This window comes from Sapajus apella, unplaced genomic scaffold, assembly GCF_009761245.1.
Source record: "Sapajus apella isolate SASKATOON/1434 unplaced genomic scaffold, GSC_monkey_1.0 scaffold46, whole genome shotgun sequence".
In the NCBI taxonomy this organism is placed as follows: domain Eukaryota; kingdom Metazoa; phylum Chordata; class Mammalia; order Primates; family Cebidae; genus Sapajus; species Sapajus apella.
In genome coordinates, this window is record NW_022436986.1 from 7,685,215 (window position 1) to 7,706,363 (window position 21,149).

The 21,149-nt window shown below is 38.6% G+C and overlaps 1 non-coding gene and 2 pseudogenes across 1 annotated transcript; 2 read left to right on the top strand and 1 right to left on the bottom strand.

The window, feature by feature from the left end:
* Positions 1–5,436: 5,436 nt before the first annotated feature.
* Positions 5,437–5,577, bottom strand: LOC116524927. The gene has a single exon (XR_004257527.1). It is a non-coding gene; the product is annotated as a U4 spliceosomal RNA (small nuclear RNA).
* A 7,092-nt stretch (positions 5,578–12,669) lies between these two features.
* On the top strand, positions 12,670–14,245 carry LOC116524782 (annotated as a pseudogene).
* LOC116524606 overlaps positions 13,930–21,149 on the top strand; it is an 8,397-nt pseudogene continuing 1,177 nt past the window's right edge.

A 21,149-nucleotide genomic window follows, 5' to 3' on the forward strand; every position in this document is an offset into this window, starting at 1 on the left:
ACATCTGTCTTTTAAAATTCTGATTTTTACAGCAAATTTCTATCTTCCTGAGATCCAGAAAGATCTTTAATTATAGTATCTGTTTCTATATTTGGATTTTGATTCATCTCTATGCCCCTGCCTCTGACCTAGCAATTTTACAATGTGATTTGTTCTTATCCTCAGAATACCCTGAAGAAAGAAAGGATAGCTGATTTTAAAAGTCAGAGTTTATATGGATAAATGCAAGAGGAAAGAGAATGCAAGAAGGTAGGTTTCAGAAAGCTATAGGCTTTGAGATACTCTATCTTGAAGCTAGAATTTTGCTGTAGGGGCTCAGTACTCAGCAGCCTATTAAATGCTTGATGATTTGTTTCTTGATTTTTCTGTAGTGTCAGTTAAATGTGTGAATTTATTAATTTCAACTTTTCAGAAATTCCTTGTAATAATCATTGTTATTCTTAGCCTAAATTTTGCTATTATATCAAGGAAATGCAAGAGATTAGATTATAGTGAAGTTTTCTATAAGAAGTTCTCTCAGGAGGACTATGTGGTTCTGACAAAAACAAACCCAAGAAATAGAGATGGGAAGAGAGATAACAGAGAGAGAGATAACAAAAGAGAGAGAGGCCATTCGATCAGCCAACAATGCGTACTTGGAAATTCTGTCTCAGGTTTCTCAACCAAAGTCTACGAAAAGGCCATATGGTCAGTAACCTTACAGTCATTGACCCTGGAATATTGGTGTGTTAGTCCATTTTCACACTGCGGATAAAGACATATCTGAGATTGGGTAATTTATAAAGAAAAAGAGATTAAATTGACTCACAGTTCCATGTGGCAGGGGAGGCCTCACAATCATGGTGGAAGGTGAAAGGTATCTCTTACATGGTAGTAGACAAGAAAAAATGAAAACCAAGTGAAAGGGGCTTCCCCTTATAAAAACCAACAGATCTCCTGAGACTTAGTCACTACCATGAGAACATTATGAGGGAAACTGCCCTTATGATTAATTATCTCCCACTTGGTCCTTCCCACAACATGTGGGAATTATGGGAGCCACAATTCAAGATGAGATTTGGGCAGGGACACAGCAAAACCATATCATTCTGCCCCTGGCCCCTCCCAAATCTCATGTTCTCACATTTTAAAACCAATCATGCCTTCCCAACTGGTTTTTCCAGTGGTTCATCTGTGTGCACTAGTTTCACAATATTAACCCGAAATTTTAACTCACTTCAGCATTAACTCAGAAGTCCACAGTCCAAAGTCTCATCTGAGACAAAGAAAATATGTTCCACCTATGAGCCTATAAAATCAAAATCAAGTTAATTACTCCCTAGATATAATGGAGGTACAGGCATTGGGTAAATACAGCCACTCCAAATGGGAGAAATTGGCTAAAACACTTTCATGGGCTACATGAAATCCAGAGGAGAGTCCAATCTTAAAGATTCAAAACAATCTCCTTTGACTCCATGTCTCATATCCAGGTCACACTGATGCAAGAAGTGGGCTCCCACAGCCTTGGCGAATTTCGTTCTTATGGCTTTGCAGGGTATAGTCCCTCTCCTGGCTGCTTTCATGGGTTGGCATTGAGTATTTGCAGCTTTTCCTGGTACATAGTGCAAGCTGTCAGTGGATCTACCATTCTGGGGACTGGAGGACAGTGGCCCTGTTCTCACACCTCCACTATGTGGTACCCCACTAGGGGTTCTATGTGGGGGCTCTAACCCCACATTTCCCTTCTGCACTGCCCGTAGCAGAAATTCTCCATGAGGGCCCTGCCCCTGCAGCGAACATCTGCCTAGACATCCAGGCATTTCTATACATCCTCTAAAATCTAGGCAAAGGTTCCCAAACCTCAATTCTTAACTTCTGTGTATCTGCAGGCTCAACATTATGTGGAAGCTGTCAAAGCTTGGGGCTTGCACCCTCTGAAGCCACAGCCTGAACTGTATCTTGGCCCATTTTAGCCATGGATAGAGCAGCTGGGAAGCAGGGCACCGAGTCTCTAGGCTGCACACAACAGCAGGGTTCCAGGCCCTGCTCACTAAACCATTTTTTCCTCCTAGGCCTCCAGGCCTCTGATGGGAGAGGCTGCAGCAAAGATTTCTGACATGCCCTGGAGACATTTTCCCCATTGTCTTGGTTACTAACATTTGGCTCCTTGTTACGTATGCAAATTTCTGCTCAGAAAATGAGTTTTTCTTTTTTATCATATCATCAGGCTGCAAAGTTTTTGAACTTTTATGCTCTGTTTTCCTTCTAAAACTTAATGCTTTTAACAGCACCCAAGTCCCCTCTTGAATGCCTTGCTGCTTAGAAATTTCTTCCAGCAGATACCCTAAATCATGTCTCCCAAGTTCAAAGTTCCACAAATCTCTAAGGCAGAGGCAAAATGCTGCCAGTCTCTTGCTAAAATATAGCAAGAGTCACTTTTGCCCCAGTTCTCAACAAGTTTCTCATTTCCATCTGAAACCACCTCAGCCTGAATTTCATTGTCCATATTATTGTCAGCATTTTGGTCAAGGCCATTCAACAAGTCTCTAGGAAGTTCCAAACTTTCCCACATCTTCCTGTCTTCTCCCGAGCCCTCTAAACTGTTCCAACCTCTGCCTGCTACCCAGTTCCAAAGTCGCTTCCACATTTTCAGTATCTTTACAGCAGCACCCACTCCACTGGTACCAATTTACTATATTAATCTGTTTTCACACTGCTGATAAAGACATCTCTGAGACTGGGTAATTTATAAAGAAAAAGAGGTTTAACGGACTCACAGTTCCACATGGCTGAGAAGACCTCAGAATCATGGCGGAAGGCAAAAGACACAGCTTACATGGCAGCAGACAAGACAAAATGGAAACCAAGTGAAAGGGATTTCCTCTTACAAAATTATCAGATCTTGTGAGACTTATTCACTGCAACGAGAACAGTATGGAGTAAACTGCCCCCATGATTCAATTATCTCCCACTGGGTCTTTCCCACAACACATGGGAATTATGAGAGCTATAATTCATATGAGATTTGGGTGGGGACACAGACAACTAATATCAGTCTTAATTGAGAAAAAAGAAACAGTTTTTGGACTTCAAATGTCATGAGATGCTAGTGTTTACAATGATGAATAGTTCCTAAGCAGCCCTCTTAGTGATTTCTTTACAGTTCTTTCATCCCTACAGCTTGGTGTGAAAAGGCACCATGTTCAATGGGTTGAGTCCATTCTCAGTTTTGGATGCAAGACAGAGGAGGCTGTTGATTAGTGAACAGTATATTACAGGAAGAGGAGAACAACAGGCTGATAATACTTTTCTCTCCTTCCTGAATTACCTTCCCCAATTCCCCTTAAGCTCTGTGGAATTAGTTAAGGGACTGAACAAACTGTATTGGTGTAACAGAAAATCAGAGGAAAATTCACATTCTTAAAAATACACAGCCACTCAGCTGCACCCTGAGACCTTGCTGTTACTGTAAATATTGCAAAATATGGGCAGTTTAAGAGGAGCATTATAATAAAAAATTGTATTTTGGGGGATTTTTTCTCATTTTGTAATTCTCATTATGCTGTTCTGTTGTAGCAGGCATTTTACAAATATGTCAGATGGTCCAATAGGGTAATTTTTGAAGAGAAATTTTAAATGGTAAGGAATTGTGAGACTAGGGACAATACTCATAAGATTAGTGATACAGAATTATCGTTTTCTGAGTAACTTCAGGGGACCACACATCAAAAAATCCATCTTTACAATGAGGCTAATTATCAATGGGATTTTCATTTACTGGTAATAAAAGTTGTCCTATTCCATTGTTTTTAGTGTAACAAACTATTTGAAAATGCAGCAATAACTCTAGGAAAATTGAAAAGATAATCATATATCACAATGATTTGACAAGAGAAAGGGCTTGTTATTTAAAATGATTATTGGAATTCTATTCTCCCCTTAATTTCTTTTTCTCTAACAGGAATTATTAAGTATTTACTAAAACCTAGCTACTGGATAATATTAATTCCCACAGTAAAGCCTATTCACTTTTTCAAGGCTCTTTCAAGGTCCTTATTCCCTGTAGGAACAACAGCCTGTGGGAATAAAAACATATTACTATCTTTACATTACAAACTAGGAAATTGAGCTCAGTGAGTTAAATGATTTAGCCAAGTTTGACTAGGTAATCAATGGTGAAGCAAGAATCTTAACCCATACCAGCTGACCCCACACATAAATCTTAACTATTTTCCCCAAATGAGAGTAGAGATATGAAAACTCACTCTTTTCTTAACCTACCCCTCCTTTTTTTCTTTCCCAATATTTTCTCTTTAATTTCTTCTCTCTTTTTCCTGACTCTGACGCTTTTATTTAAGTATACACCCCAGTGCACACTTTGGCAGGATAGTGAAATAGTAGAATTAAATTATAGCCCACAAACTCATGTATGCACAAAATGTATTTTTTTCTATTTTTCTAGATTCCAATAATTCCTATTTCAAATCTTTGTTCTAAGATTATATCTCTAACACCTGGAAGAAGAAAGACTCAAAATAGAAATTACTTTGAATCCAATAAGTTTTCTGTGACTTCTATAATGCTGACAAACTCGGGGAGCTTATACATTATTGTGCGTTCTTCTGAACCTGCTGTACAATGTATTCCAGAGGTTCCAAATTCAGATACTTATAGGGACCAAGCAGGTAATATAAATTTGTAGATAAGGGACAGGAATAAATTAAATTCAGAGCAGTAGTGAACTAAAAACTGCCTAGTCTTTAGCCCAGTCTAAAGGTATTCAGTGTGCAACAAAGCAAGATGTAATCAAACAAAACATACTCAGTTGTGGCTTCTGGACTGCACACCAACCATGAGGCATTTTGTAACTCAAAAGCCAAAAGAAGATTCATTTTCTGTTTCTGATGTGTTACCTTTTTTTAAGGCCATAGATATCAACTGGCCTCCCTTGGTTAGACGAAGGATGACAAAGTAAAGTGGAAATACCAAAATGTGGGGATGGGAAGTGAGAAGTGAGGTCCCATCTATTACTATGTACAGAGATAAAGAACAAGTTGACGCTGGCCTCAAAATCCAAAGCCATCAAACCTCCTCCTTGCCACCTCTCCCCATGCTTAACCTGTCTGACTTTTTCCTACTTTTCTTGTATTACATTTGTATTACCTTGCTCTCAATTGGACTCCAACTAATCCATGTATGTGGATTCATACCCCTGTTAGTTGATAAGGCTTACAGCTTCTCAGAGCTAGCACCTCATAGATTTCCAGAGTGTTAATTTGTAAGATCCTTAAGGCTTCTCCTGTCCAACACTGCATTGTCATCATCAATAAACTACCTACTGTATAAAGGACACCCGTCTGAAGAGGTCTCTCTCCTTCCTCTGGGCCCTCCAGCATGCTTCTCAAAGTGCTTAACATATTGAGCCTTATAGCTATTTTTTAAAAATTTTATTCATCTCCATATAGACTGTCAAAAATTGCCAATGCTGACTATATTGTAAGTCGTCACAGCAGGGTATTGGGAAAAGTTTTCAATTATCAATTATCTCACCTCAGATAATCCTCATTGGCTACGATACTGCCACTGCACAAAGCTGACCCTTATAATCATTTATATTGTGTTTTCTCTCTCCTATTAATGTGAAAGTTTCTTGAGGGCAGAATTCTGTTTGATTTATTCATCACTTCTACTGTATACAGAGCCCTTCACATTCCATGTGTTCATAAATGATTTTAACTGTACACTCTTATTCATTCCCACAAACTCTCATCCTTTTTTCCCAAATCTTTGTTTTCACAGTTGTTTATTTTTCCGCAGCCTCTACAATGTTGTCAGACTGATCTCTGCAAAACTCAAAAGTCAAATTACTCTTCTACTTTAAACTTCCAGTAGCTCCCAGATTCAAGGGTAGAGCCTAAATCCTTTGGCATAGCACTTAAGACCATTTCCAAAGGAATGACTCCACCATGGAGCCCTAGCGACGCTGCATACATCTACATGGGATGCACAGGCAAAGCTTGGACTGCTATGTGACCTAAATCTAGTAGAATGCCCTGTGATCCTCCTAGGAACATGGCAAGGAAGGAAGTCTTCAGAGAAGGCTTCATGAGGTTGTTTTCTCATCTGTCTATCTCGTGGGACACTGCCATGAGGCAGTTTTCTGATATACCTCCCAGGTTCCAGAAGAACAAGAGACTTTCCAACTTAATCCCCACACTTCCTTAGGGCAGAACTGCAGCTCTATAGCCATTTAGCTGCAGTCTGGAATTGACTGATCAGCAACAGGGTGTATCACAACTCATGTTGAAGCAATCCAGCCCCTTTTGTTTCAATGCCTTCCTGTTGGTGTGTGGGATAAGGACTCACAGGGCTGACATCTTTAGCTTCTCTTGTCTTAATATACGTGTAAGTAATAATCTGGCTGAATCTAAAATTAGTTCATTATTTCTTTACCAGCTGAATCTTTAAGTGTTAGACTTGGACGGTCCTTTGTGTTTGGCACCCTTCAGAATCTGATTCAATTGAAGCCTTTAACCTCAATCTATTTACTAAACAACTATCTCATTACAAACTTAACATACGACATTGCAAAACTCTGCTGCTTTATCTGACTATCCATTTTCTGTTCTGTCCAAATACAGTAGTCACTAGCCATGCACAGCTAATTAAATTTAATTAATCAAAAATAAATAAAACAGTAAATCTAGTTTGTCAACCACACTAATGACAACTTAATTTCTCAATAACCAGGTGTAACTGGTAGCTACTCTATTGAACGATGTCGATAGAGAACATTTCTGCCATCAGAGAATATTCTATTGGATGGCACTATTCTAGATTGTAAATTCCTCAAGGGCAGAAATTATGCTTTGTTCAGCACTATGTTCCTCAGCTCTCAGAATAGGACTTGGTGCATATTTACTAAGCAAGTGGCTGCTTAATAAATATTTGATGAATATGTGAAAGAATAAATGATATGCATTAAAGAAAAAATTGAAATTTCTGAGAGAGAATGAATAAAAAAGAATAGAAGCCAACTTGACTGTTTATAGTTTACTTCTGAAGACAGAAGACCTTTCAACATCCAATTGAATGTATTTTCCCAGCTTCCCCACTTTTTTGCACTGGAAGCCAGGACTCCCTACACTGCAAGGTATTCAGGAGACAAAGGATACAAGGCAGTGGAGAACAAGCAGCATTAACTCTGCTGCCTCCCACAGGATTTGCATTGGCATGGTTGGGGAGGGAGCCCTTAGCAATACGGAGACAGCCTTATTGGAAGCTGAACATGAAAGCCATGCTGGGGTCAGGGACCTCCAGACTCCCACAGTGAAAGGGATCAAGTCTATATTACTGGGAGACAGTGACCTATTCGAAGCAAGAGAAGTTAAAAACTGGCAGGGCATCAAAAAGAAGAGGGAGAAAACAAAAAATAAAAGATTAGAAGATCACCAATGCAGACAAAAATTACTAACCAAGAAACAAAACTCTTATTCTCTTTAGGGGCCTGTCGCTTTTGTCATCACTGGCACTTCACCTCTCAGCCCAGGTAGAAACACAGTGCCCAGCTCACCTCCCCCTACTCCCATGCACTAAATCCCAGAGAAAAGTGTTTTGAAAGTCAAGAAACAATCTCTATCAATTCATATTAGCGGGACCCTTACTCTGGCAGCCAAGTTGTGCATGTTGTCTCCAAAAGAGTCACCCAACAATCTCTTAGTTAGGTTGATGCATCTGACAAAAATCTGTGTTTCAGAGCAATGAACCACCTGAAGTGATGATTACTGGTCCCTCAGAGAATGAAGTTTCCCTCTGGGATGAAAGAAACAAACACAGTAAGATGAAAGCAGCCTTTTCAGATGCCCTGCAGGCACATGTATCAGAAAGCAGACCTTCGTTACCATGCCATGACAGCCCTGACTCCCCAAATACTCACCGTTGAGGTCAGCTGCCGGAGGCAGCCTAAAGCAGGATGGCTTGCTGAACTTAGAAGCCAACTTAGAAGCACTGGATGCTTGCTGGTTGCTTGCTAATTTATATCATTTAAAACAGCCCAGCCTATTGAAAGTTGAAACTGTCTGCACAAAAACCATCCACTGCCCCTCTTTTTGAATCCCCAGTGACAGGGCTACCAGCAGATGCTGCCGAAGGGTCTGGGCAGAGTCGTCTCGCTACTCTGCTTTTTAGTTCAGGTGTTCATAATGGAGTCTAATATTTCATCACATAGCTCAGGTTTTAAGCCTTTTCTCTTGACTCGCTCAACTCCTGGCTCTAGTCTCCTCTGCTTTAGTTCTTTCTGTGTTTCCTCCTTTAAGTCAGTGGTCTCTGAACAGTTTCCCCTGGAAGAATGTCTGAAAGGGCAACTCCCAAATTCCAATTTTAGGAGCAATGTGAGCTGGTGGCATAAGACTCACCTGAGGAGCCTGTTAAGTCAAGATTCCTGGGTCCTGCACCTGAAAGTTCTGACTTGATAGGTCTGAGATAACGTACTTGCACGTGTATTTTTAACAGGGGTTTCTAATGTGTGTCCCATTCTGGAAACCACTTTTCCAAAGGACAGCAAAAGCTCTCCCAGACAAAAAAGTTACCCAGAACTGGAACTTCTGAAATTCCCATGGTCCATTGTTAATTTCATCAGCCAATGGCCATTGTCAAAATGTAAAAAATGAGCTAATTTACAGATTGTATACTCTGCTTTAGGTTGTGAATTCCTTAAGGGAAGAGCCTTGCCTTTTCATTTTTTCATCTCTGGCAGCCAGTAAGGTTTAGTTGGAAGATCACTGGTCTCCGGATTCAGAGAGATTTAGATTAGAACCCTTACTCCATTACTCTGTGTGACTAACATCAAACAAATTACTTAACTTGCCATGTGCTTCAGCTTTCCAAATTGTAAAATGGGAGTAACATGATAAAATGTAATAAAAGTGAAATATAAGACTTGGGAAAAAGGAGTTGATCTTGGAATTCAAAGACATATTGGGATGCCTAGAAAAAGGAAGTATTTTGATACACAGTTCTCATACTGGATGGAAGATACATTGGCAAAATAGCAAGGACCCCATCTTCATGACTAATTTCCAAAACCAGATCCAAACATAGGAGATAAAGTGGAGGAGAAGTGCAGCAGAAATAGAAACTGGTTTTTTTTTTTTTTTTTTGGCTTTTAAAATAACCTTTATTTTTAAAAAGCTAATACGTGCATTACAGGAAACTGAAAAACACAAGAAGCAAAGAACAAAGTGATTCATAATCACAAGCAGTTTATAGTCTGACATTTTCTTCTAGATCCTGTACGTGTGTAGGCACAACATCCAATTTATGGGACTGAGATAGTACAGTATGTATTATGCTTATTCACACATCAGAAATATTTACCAATTCAAAATCCCAAAGCTATATGAGTATTTTTTACTAAGGCTCTAAGAGAAACACAGAAAAGGCTAGGCAAGTCATGATGACTCGGGTAACAAAGTGATAGACAGGCTAAACTAGCAAACACACAGGCCTTCTCCACGCTGCTCCCAGAACAGATGACATCATGGGCCAAGACCTCAAGGAATATAGCCAATGAGAATCTAGGACACTGACAAAGCACTGGACATAAGGTGTTCACCATGTATAAGGGAAGTATTCGTGGTTGTCAGTAGTATGCATGAGCCACACACACACACCAAAGGGGAGAAGACATCACTCAGCTTTGGTCATATCACTGAAGAAGGCCTGGAGCAAGCAGAGCTAGAGAGAGAAAGAAAATAATGAATGATTAGTGTCACAGGGAAGCAGATAGAACTTACTGATTAACACATGAGACATCCCCTAAGGACACCCCAGAAATAACTATCAGGGTTGTTTTCAGGAGAAAAGATTTTCCACATTCTCCAGAAGGATCAGGAATTGTAAAACAGAGGTGAAGATATAAAGTAGTTGGCATATTTTAGTGCTTAATGACTGTTCCTTGATTTTCCTTGCAAATAACTGAAGAAAAATTTAGAGTGCCTGGACACCCTAACATTGACAAATTATTTTAAATAAAATTCTGTTTGATTTGGTGCATTTGAATCATTTCATTTGGAAAAATTATAGAAAAACTTAAAATATGACAAAGCTATATATATGCATTTTTGCTTAACTAAAATAAAGTATATGCACATGCAAACTGAAGAAAAACACATATGGCCATCCAGATGACATAAGTAAACATATTGTGAAATATAGTTCCTGATAGTAACCAAGATGCTTGTGAATTTGCCAACATGCAGATCCGTAATGGCAATCACATAGCTATTATGCTATCAGTTCCATTTTCATTCAACAATAATTAATTAAGTTCCCGTTATATCCAAGGATGTTTGAATTAATCAGGACCCTGTTCCTGCTCAAGAAATTCATAGTCTAGTTTGGGTGTTGGCAAACTACAATGCAGACCAAATCCAGTCTCTATCTGTTTTAATAGACAAAGTTTGTTTATGTATTATTTAGAGCTCCTTTCATTTGCAATGGCAGTTGATGATCACAATAGAGACCATATACTTTGGAGCATTTCATATTTTCAGATTAGGGATCAATCTGCATAAATAGTTTTAGTTTCTTTGAAAATCCCCTGACTAATACAGCCTATAATCCTAAAATATTTACTATTTAGCCCTTTACAGGAAAAGTTTGCTGACCCCCTGGTGTAGCTAAAAAGATAGAAAAAGTAAACCGGCAATTTTAATGGAGTGTGGTAGGTACACTTCCAAAAATAAAATCCCAGGAGCACTCACAAGGGGCGCCTAACACATAGCAGGAAAGATTCCTGGAGGTGATACCTATGAATGGAGCTTGACACCTGGGTAGGGATTCACTAAACAAAGAAGTATAGAAGCGCCTTCTAGAAAGAAAGACAAATTTATATATAGATATATCTCCAGCAGCACATGGTGCATCTTCCTCAGAAACTGTTCATCCTCCTCATATGCCTCATCCGGCCCTTTGGGCACCCTGATCAGGTGCAAGGTACGTATGAGCTGCCTCCAGGAGCAGCGGCCACTCCATCTAGGGTATCATAACGAGCCGCTAAGTGGAGGTTGAACCCCAGAGGGCAGATGCAGACCTCGGTGGCCTGGAGGTGCAGGGGGAAGCCGCAGGGCCCCACCCTCGCATATGCAAGCTCAGCAGATTGTCTTCAGCCTCTTTCGCAAGGGCATTGATCCCATGAGGTAATAAACGTGCACTTTGACAAGGGAATCTATGGGTTTCTTTTTCTGAACAATACTTCAAGGCTAGTGTCAATCTCCTGATTTCATTGATATTTAAGGGTAAGACTAATAATTATCAAGTTGGCTGCATGATATTAAGGATGGTGCTCAAGTGAGACTATCAATATTTTAAACCTTTGGGAACGAAAACTTCTAAAATTATTGTTTTGAAGTTCAAATCGAGGTAGAAGGCGGGACTCAACTCCAGAGGTGAGGCTCGCACACTAGGCCAAACTGAGGACTAGCTAAATCAGGGGTGAGGCAGAAGCAGTTTTCCCTAAGGCACACCCACCAGTGTGCCACGACAGCTTACCGTGGCCATGGCAACACCTCGTAGTTGCTGCTCCTTTCCATAGCAATGAACTCATGACCCACAAGTTATCACCCTTTTCCTGGCAACTTCTGCATAAACCACCCCTTTATCTACATGTAATTAAAAGTAGGTATAACTATGACTGCAAAGCTGCCCTGGGCGGCAGCTCTCAGCATGCTGCCTGTGGCGTAGCCCTGCTCTGCGGGAGCAGTCCCGGAGCTCTGCCACCACCGGAGCTGCACCACTGCGGAAGCTGTAATACTTCCACTTGAGTCAGGCTATTTTCTTCTACTCTTAACACCAGGTTGCCTTGAATTCTTCCTTAGGCGAAGCCAAGAATGCTTGCAGACTAAGCCCTACTTTGGGGCTCACCTACCCTACATCAAAATGATATGTAAAATATAGATGGTAGGAAGTGTAGCATGAATTCTCACATAATAAATTTTCATATGAATTGGGTTTCTTTTCAGAAATACGTTGAAATGTTACTTATAGGAGTTGACAATTATTTAGTATACGAAAGAATGTTTATCCTACATGTTCAGACTATTGCAATGGAGGTGAAATATATTTATTGCCTACATGAAAGAAATATATTTATAGGGATATATGCACAACTGCATAAAAATTCCTAACTAGGTAATTTAAAATGTACTCGATTTTTTTTTTCTCAGCCTCATGAAGAGAAGGGAGTGATAGCAAACATTTGTTATTTTATGCTGAAATTTATTTTCATGTAAAAAGTTCTCATCACTCTATTCAAGTTGCTGGAAGAACTTTAATATTAAACTACTTCATTAGTCTGCAGTGAAGATTGAGAGGGAACATGCAAAGCACCCTTCATTTATATAGTAAATGGTAGCCAGTGTTATTTTCTGTTCATTCATTCAACAAATATATAGTGTGCACTGAGGACACAGCACTGGACAGAACAACAATTTCTGTCCTCACGGAGCTTACATTCTAGTAATGAACCACAGACAATAAACAATGATCGTAATAAGTTACAGGATACTGTGTAAGGTGATAGTAGAGCAGTGTGAAAGGGAAGATGGTACGGGTGGGAGGAAGGGAATACAATATTGAAAAGGAGAGCAAAGTCATCTTTATTAATAATTCAAGATTTGACCTTCTCTGTCCTCCTGCCCCTTTTTCTAGACTTTCCTCTTGTCCCCAGCAGGAAGAGCCGCTCTCTCCACTAGGCATATTCTGAGAACTCAGGTCAGGCTGCAGCTGCGAAAGAAGAGGCTCAACCAGGGAGGAAAACACTGAGTTACCAACAGAAAAGAGGCAACTCCCTAGCAGCAGCCGCCATAGAGGCCTGCCCACCTGTGCGCCTGTCCCCTACCCAGTTCACAATGCAGCCTGCTTCTGCAAAGTGGTGTCATCAACGGGAAGATGTCCCCATTAAATTCTGTGTTGAAGGCAGTAAAGATGTTAACGTAAATTTTGAAAAATCCAAACTTACATTCAGCTTTTTTGGAGAAAGTGACAATTTTAAAGATTTAAGGAAAATTGACCCTTGTCACTGTGTTGATCCAAATGATTCCTGGCATCAAAGAACAAATATAAACTTTGCTCTTTATATTGTTTACAAAAAGGCGAATCTGGCCAATCATGAGCCAAAGTTAACAAAAGAGAGCAAAACTTGATTGGCTAAGTGTGGACTTCAATAATTGGAAAAGCTGGGAAGATGACTTGGATGAAGACATGTCTAATTTTGATCATTTCTCTGAGATCATGAACTACATGGGTGGTGAGGATTTACCAGAAAGAAGTCAATGGAGTAGATGCCGATTCACAAGATAGTAATGAAAAAAATACCAGATCTGGAGTAAGGAATATTGTCATCAACTGGATTTTGAAAAAGAAAAGCAACTTCTCTGCAAGATTTCATAATTGAGTGAATTTCTGAGTTGACAATTCTGAAGGCAGTTGCTGTGTTTGCCTGCTTTAACCCATTTGTCAACTCGTTTGTGTTTTTAAAGGCTTCACTGAGGGTTGATATGTACCAGTGTGTGGGCAAGTTGAAGTCAGCTAAGGCAGAAACCTTATGCACGAACATTCCCAGACTTCCTGAAGCTGTTGAGGTCCTAGGTAATTGATGCAGCAGTTGTGATAAATGAAATATATCATCTAAGTCTTCTTTTCTTCATAACTTAAATACCGATGTGATAGGAAGCTCTCAGCTTAGGCAAAGATAACTAAATTCAGGGTATCAAATATGGACTCAAAAGCAGATGAAACAAATTGGCTGACACCTTAAACTGGTAACCTGCTGTTCTTGTGGTATACACTTCAGGACTATTCCACTAACGTTTAGATTTCAAAAACTTCACTTCACACTATTGTATGTAAGTGATCACTTGTCAGTGTGCCAGATGTATTGTAGCTAAAATGAGGAAACGCCGTAACACAGATGGTTTCGGAAGCCAGCACGTTTGGTATGGTTTGTCCCATGAGCTTTTAATTCTCTTAGCATGGAGGATGAAGGAAGCTGTACATTGTTTCTTGAGAGCCTGCAGCTTTAGACCAGATTTGTATTTGCACTGGAAGTATGGCAAATGACTGAAAAAACATTAGTATGCTTTGGATTTTTAATGTTCTTTTTTTTTATTCTGCTTGCACCAAGGCTGAAAACCTCAATTTATGTTAATGACAGTAGAGAAATTTTTTATGTCTACATTCTTTCTAATAAACTGCTGGAAGACTTCTTGGCTGTCCTTTTAAGTGTCTGGCTTACTGTAATTTTATGCATTTACCATTTACTATAATGTATTTTTATTTGAGGAAGAATTTAGGATTTTTCCTCTGAAAAAAAGGCTTGCTGCAATGTCACAGGAAACCTTTTAGAAGTGGCTCTGTAATAAAAAAGTTTAGATGCACTTTGCTGCAGTTGGAAAATAAAGCATTGTGATTTTATTGAAATAAAACTAACTGTGTTGTCCTCCTCTAAAAAAGATAATAATAATTCAAGATTTGAACAAAAACAAGATTTGAACAAAAACTTGAAAGAGATGATGAAATTGTCCATCTCTGCAACAATATTCATGACTTGGACTGGATATGCAAGTTAATATACAATGCAAATTGATCTGCTGATTTGAACAACCGGAATTTATACTTATAAATCAAATTTATATTGGTCAGTGTTCTTCATACAAGACAGTATGGGTATGGCCATAGCAAATCTAGCAAGGTGAACTAACACCTTAATCATAATATATTGGATTCTTTTTATCTTTTGAGTTACAAAATTTCATCAGAAGTTTCAGAAAACAGTCTATTGTGAAGAGTCATTTGAAAGAGCTGAAAAAAATCAAAGATAATTATAAGAATTCTCCTGACCTTTACCTCTAATAGGAATATTGTGGCAGCTTAGTGCTAAATTATCCCACTCCTCCTGAAAACCAATCAGAGTTACCAAAAAAGGCACACTTTCAGTGAAACTAGAAGACAGATAAATCTAACAAATTACAAATATTCACTCCCAGAAAGAGACAGCACTGTGAGAAGAGGAAGCACCTGTGAGGAAATCAATCTCCAGCTAAGACAGAAAGAAATTTCAGAAATAAAGAGTGGGGCCCATAAGTGGCAGAAGTCAGTAAGCCATCAGTAACACTTCCTGAGATCCTCCTTCAGGAATCAAAGATTTGTAATCCAGCTGTTGAAAGCACTGCTGGGAAACAGCACCTAGCTGTCAGCCATCTTCAAGGATTACCTTAGTTCAATAAAGCCACCTAAGGTATGCCCCTAACACAATGGCTATTATAAAAAATAAAAAATAAATAAAAATAAAAATAAAAAAAAAAGAAAGGAAGAAAAAAAGATGAGAATGAAGAGAAATTGGAACTCTTGTGTATTGCTGTTGGAAATGTAAAATGGTGGAGCTATTATGAAAAATGGTATGGTGGTCCCTCAAAAATCAAACATAGAATTACCATGTAATCCAAGAATTCTACTTTGGGTATATATCCAAAAGTATTGAAAGCAGGGGTTGAACACATCTCTATATACCAATGTTCATAGCAGAATTATTCAAAATAGTCAAAAAGTAGAAACAACCCAAATGTCCATCAACAGATGAATGACTAAATAAAATGATGGGTAAATACACATGCAATGGAATATGATTCAACTGTAAAAAAGCAAAGAAAATTCTGACACATGCTACGAAATGGATAAACTTTGAAGACATTACATTAAGTAAAATAAGCCAGACACAAAAAGTCAAATAAGGATTCTACTTATATGAGGAATCTAGAATAGTTAAGTTCACAAAAGCAGAAAATAAAAAGGTGTTTTCTAGGAACTAGGGGAAGGAGAAAACATTATTGTTTAATGGATATAAAGTTTTCGTTTGGAAAGATGAAAAAGTTCTGAAGATAGACAATTGTAATGATACTTGATATCAATGTGAATGTACTTAATGCCATTATACAGCATATATATTATAGAACTAAATATTTTATGCCTATTTTATGTTGTATCTATTTTATCACAATAAAAAGTCAGTATCTTTTACCAAGTTTTCTTCATTTTTTTAACAAAGCAAAAATTTATAGGTTTTTTTTTTGCTTTTTAAAAATTTTTAACTTTTATTTTAGGTTCAAGGGTAAGTGTGCTGGTTTGTTATATAGGTAAACTCACGTGACAGGGATTCATTATACAGATTATTTTGTCAACCATGTACTAAGCCTAGTACCCAATAGCTATTTTTTTCTATTCCTCTCTTTCCTCTTACCCTCCATCCTCAAATGGGCCCCAGTGTCTGTTGTTCCCTTCTTTGAATCCATGGGTTCTCAACATTTAGCCCCCACATATAAGGGAAAAAATGCAATATTTGTTCTTCTATTCCTGTGTTAGTTTCTTCCAACTCCATCCATGTTCCTGCAAAGAATATGATCTTATTCTTCTTTTGCAGCTATGTAGTATTCCATGGTGTATATGTATCGCATTTTCTTTATTCAGTCTACCATTAGTGAGCATTTAGGATGATTCTGTGTCTTTGCTATTGCGACTAGTGCTGCAATGAGCATATGCATGCATGTATCTTTATGACAGAACAATTTCTATTCCTTTGGGAATATACCCAGTAATGGGATTGCCGGGTCAAATTGTAGGTGTGTTTTTAGCTCCTTAAGGAATTGCCATACTGCTTTCCACAATGGTTGAATTTTATACTCCCATCAACAGTGTATAAGCATTCCCTTTTCTCTGCAAACTCACCAGCATCTGTTATTTTTTGACTTTTTAATAGTAATCATTCTGACTGGTGTGAGTTGGAATCTCATTGTGGTTCTGATTTGCATTTCTCTAATGATCAGTGACGCTGAACTGTTTATATGCTTGTTGGCCATATGTATGTCTTCTTTTGAAAAGTATCAGTTCATGGCCTTTTCTGTTTTAACTCTGGCAACATTAATGTGCCAGATTGAGGGTGTTTTTTTTTTTAAAGATTATATGCTGTAACTTTATTTTAAATATTTTTTTTATTTTCCTGGTATGTGAAAGGCTAAAAAATATAAATAACTGGTTTGGATTGGAAATATCCATCATAATATAGAAAAAATATACTAGATATCAATAAAAATCCAGGTTGTCTTTTAAACAGTTACCAGGAATAATTATATATCCATTATAGTACTACTAAACTTTCCACAAAGGAGATAATTTTGATTGTAATTAAACTATTATGTGGAAAAAGGAAATTTTTAAAGATTCTTTTTATGAAAGAAGTACACTGATATAATATCTAACCCAAAAATGTCGTGAAAAAGAAAACAACAGTTTAATCCCATTTATTAACATTAATGAAGAATATATCATGACCAAATGAGTTTTATTTCACAAACACAAAGATGATTAAATACTAAAAAAAAATTTATTACATTTAGATATTCAGAGAAAAACCATAGAATTATTTCTAGTGATGCTAAAAAAGCCCTTGAACAACAATTCAAAAAATTCTTACTTTAAAAAAAATTTCATAGAATATAAATCAAGAGATATACATTAGGCCAAACACCAACATCATGTCATAGAGGCAGAAACATTCCCCCTAAAGTCCAAAAGAGGAAATAAAAAATTATACCCGTTATGACAACTACTACATAACTTTGGACTGCAGGTGTCAGCCATTACAATTACGTGATTATTACTCACACAGTCAAAGGAGATGTTCCTGCTGACTGGGTCTATGAAGTATGACCACTTCTATAACTGAGAGAGGAGAGGGGCTATTAGTCTCACTCAACCAAATGGAATAATTTTACTCGAAACAGAGGGAGTATCAGAAAGCACATAGATGAGAGAGTTTAGGCCCATACAACCAAAGTGTCCTTTTGTTACTTCCACTACTCTAATTCCTCACTGGCTCCCTACCTAACTAGAAAATGATTCAAAATCTATTTCTAGTCATTCATCTTCACCTTCTACTTTCATACATTGCAATCTAGTAGCTCAGAAATATTTGGGCTGTGACTTGCCCCTTAGAGAAAACCCCTCAAAGTTGACCTTAGATAGGTTATTTCGATTCCACTATGCCCAGGACCATAAAATTATGTCCTGAAAGCCAAAGAAACTACAGCCTAATTTTTGTACTGCTTGTGGGTTAAGAATGGTTTTTATATTTGTTAATAATTGGAAAAAAAAAAGAAAAGTACTATTTTGTGATGTAAAGACTATATGCACAGTTTAGTGTTCATACACAACGTTTAATTGAAACACAGACACAGCCGTTCATTACACGCTACCCACAGGTGTTGCAGTGGTGCCATGGCAGAGCTGAGTCGTGGTGACAGAGATGCTATGGCCTGAAAAACTGAAAATATTTACTATCTAGTACTTTCCAGAAAGATTTTGCCAGCTCCTAATCTAGAGACAGACAATCCCCTCATCATGGCTGTGTCATCAAGTTGCAGTTCTGTGAATTTTATAGGACTCCTTTCTCATTGCTGAAAATGCCAAAATGTTGGACGTGTTTAAGTGCAAAAATAAGTTTACTTAATTTCGTTAGCTTTTGCTGAATTATTGATTGTAGACTCATTCTATGATCTTATATCCATATCAACTTCCATATTGCCTTAAACTAATAGAGTCTTTTCCCAGATCTAGTTTTCCAATAACAGTTGCATTACCATTTTCAAATATGAGAGCACTAAGCATATTTAATTTGAGTTTTAGGACATCAACAAATGTTAACCTCTGATTGTTTTCACATCTGTTTTGTAAGCCAGGGCACTCTGTGGTTTAACAGTGGTAGCTTTTTTCCTTTATGTATTGCTATGATTGTAAACTGGAATGTTTTAGGTCAGGTAGAACTCTAAGTTTATTTCTACAAATATGGGATTCTTAGTGTATGATATTGGGTTAAATGGAAACCATTTTTCCCTTTTAAAGTTAAGGTGGCCATTCTCAGTCCTCTTTCCCTTCTCTAGCTGTGACTTCCTTCTTACAATAAGTGATCAAACACATTCCTCTGTGAAGGACAGCAGTGTAGGAGCTGGTGAGGGAGACTGTCCAGAACTTCCCACTCATGCAGTCTAAGTCTCTAGTGCAGAAGCTGTAGCGCTCCTCCCAGACCTCGTAGCTCAAGAACTTTCCCTGGCTGCAATATTCCAAGGATACTGGTCTTATATCTTGGGGTTGGTGCCAAAAGACTCCCATGGATGATGGAGGTCTGAACCTTCCCCAAGTGGGGAATGATGAGCCTTTTGCGGGGACCCACAATGGCAAGAAAACCCTTCCCTTGTGTACACCACATGTCTGCTGAGTACAAACTCCATGAAGCCAATGTCAAGGAGTCAGAAATACCACCAGAGGAGGGGTACTGTGACTTTACTTGTAGACCAAATGAGAACTGTTACTGCTGTCAACTTCTGTGACAACAAAATGAACCAAGAAAGAAAGGCACCCTTTGTGGGGTCAGCACTGCAGTAAGCAGAACATCTTTAAGGCTCCTTAGAACATCCTGGTTGCTGGCAGCCATTTCTTTAAGAGCTTATATAGCATTAAAAAAGCAAAGAAAGCCCTAACCAACATACTACTACCCACTTAGATATTGCTGCAGTTAACATTTTTCAGTCTTTGTGGACTTCTTGCATTCTGGTAACCTGGTGCTCACAAGCCAAAATAATGACAGTGGCCTATCTTCAAACAAGTAAAATTTCAAACTTGCTAAAATTTTATTAAAGATGCCTAAATTTATTAAAGATTAAATATAAGCATTAAATCAGAAGAAGTTCCAGGGTCTGCAGCTATGGACTATAATAACAGAAAACCCGGCCAGGCATGGGTGGCTTATGCCTGTAATACCAGCACTTTGGGAGGCCAATGCGCATGGATCACTTGAGGCCAGGAGTTCAAGATCTGCCTGGTGTACATAGCAAAACCCTGTCTCTACTACAAATATAAAATTAGCTGAGTGTGGTGGCTCATGCCTGTAATCCCAGCTACTCAGGAGGCATGAGAATCACTTGAACCTGGGAAACAGAAGTTGCAGTGAGCCAAGATTGTGCCACTACCCTCTAGCCTGGGTGACAGAGTGACACTGTCTAAAACAAAAACAAAAACAAAAAACAAACAGTTAATAGAGATGGTCTGTCTTTATCATGGGATCAAAAATTGCCAATTTTGGGGCAACATTAAATCTTACCAAATTGGCAAGTCATATAAAAATTGAAAATGATGGTTGTCATGTCAACTAGGGCCAGACAGAAAACTAAGTGAATGACAATAGTTGGGTCCAGGATGCATCTCCTAAAATGGCTGAAAATGAATCCAAAAGTCAAATAAGTGTTTGCTGGGAATAATATGGGATCCCAGGGAATTCAATATACCGGGAAACACGGAGGAAAAACCAAACTACAAAGAGATTTATTTATAACACATCATCTAATAATGAAACACATTTGGAAGATTAATCAATGATGTAGCCACCTATTGCCTTTTCAGAGGAAAACAGGCTACTCAGATTTGGGTAGAAACCTTGGAAGAACCAGATGCGGATGTTGCTCTACTCTCTGAGCCAGATGATGATAAGACTGTATTGGCTGAAGCTGGGTCTAATCAAGATGGAGGTGATGCTAGAATGTCACATGATTTCATAATAAATATGGCTTGACACCTGACACTTCAAGTGACTTCAAGTATTAATTGGTATCAGATGCTTCAAATGATTTCAAGTATCAGTTGATACCAAGTCCTTCAAATGATGTCAGATATGGATTATTGCCAGAATCTTGGCCAAAACAAGAAACTTGGGGAAATGGTGAATCATTTGTGATAGGCTGTTCTTGTGTTGCTATGAAGAAATGCCTGAGACTGGATAATTTATAAAGAAAAGAAGTTTAGGCTGGGCGCGGTGGCTCAAGCCTGTAATCCCAGCACTCTGGGAGGCCAAGGCGGGTGGATCACGAGGTCAAGAGATCGAGACCATCCTGGTCAACACGGTGAAACCCCGTCTCTACTAAAAATACAAAAAATTAGCTGGGCATAGTGGCGCGTGCCTGTAATCCCAACTACTCAGGAGGCTGAGGCAGGAGAATTGCCTGAACCCAGGAGGCGGAGGTTGCGGTGAGCCGAGATCGCGCCATTGCATTCCAGCCTGGGTAACA